Genomic DNA, 1,135 nt, shown 5'->3' on the forward strand with positions numbered 1-1,135 from the left:
CAATGCTGCAGGTCCTTGCTTTGCTGGCGGGATTTCTCCACTGCATCACTGTTCCTCACTGCCGCAGGACCTTCCTGCCGGGCAATTGCACCCCTCCCCCTGTTGCCACCCGGGGCGGACTGCCCCCCTCGCCTCCTCTTAGTACGTTTGTGTCATGTATCCCATTAACTGATAACACTTTTTGCTAACCCTCACTGTTATAAGAAATTGGTTCTTACCTGATAATTTTCATTCCTGTAGTTCCATGATCAGTCCAGACTCCTGGGTTTGCCCCCGCTCTAGCAGATGGAGACAGAAGTTTATCAAACAAAACTCCCCTTATCTAGGCTGGTGCCACCTACAGGGCAGTATTACTTAATGTCAAAGCAGAATGGATTACAAAACACCCAAACTAACTATATACAGTAACCTAACAACTTGAACCGGCTCAAGAAACCCCCAAATGGGAACAGAACCCGTGCTATCGATAACAGGACATACACAATTGAGCTGTGAATGAAAGAAAACAAGCAGTACGGACTCTCCCTTTCCTTGGAAGAACAGATGGGCGGACTCTGGACTGATCCGTGGTACTACAGGAACGAAAATTATCAGGTAAGAACCACTTTTCTTTTCCCTGTATGTACCTGGATCAGTCCAGACTCCTGGGATGTACCAGAGCTGCCATTAAATGGGATGGGATCCGAAGAGGCCTGCTCTGAGCACCCCTTCTCCAAATCCACCAGTCCCTGGAGCCCGAACGTCCAGACAATAATGCCTGGCAAAAGTATGTAAGGACTTCCACGTAGCCGCCCTGCAAATCTCCTCTGGAGAAGTTTGTTGGCATTCCGCCCAGGATGCGGCCTGAGATCGCGTAGAATGAGCCCGGAGACCCACCGGCAGTGACCGTCCCTGCAACAGATACGCAGAGTTTATGGCCTTCTTCAACCAGCGAGCTATCGTAGTCTTCGAAGCCAAAGTACGAACAGGTGATCCGATACACGGAAACCGTTGGTAACCTCCAGATAGCACAACAGTGCCCTACGGATATCTAATTTCCGCAAGTCCTTAGACAAAGGATCTGAGCTGTCCAAATCCAAAAACGATGGAAGCTCCACCACCTGATTTAAATGAAAGGAAGAGACAACCTTAGGGA

The sequence above is a fragment of the Rhinatrema bivittatum genome, chromosome 5, assembly GCF_901001135.1.
Source record: "Rhinatrema bivittatum chromosome 5, aRhiBiv1.1, whole genome shotgun sequence".
NCBI lineage: Eukaryota > Metazoa > Chordata > Amphibia > Gymnophiona > Rhinatrematidae > Rhinatrema > Rhinatrema bivittatum.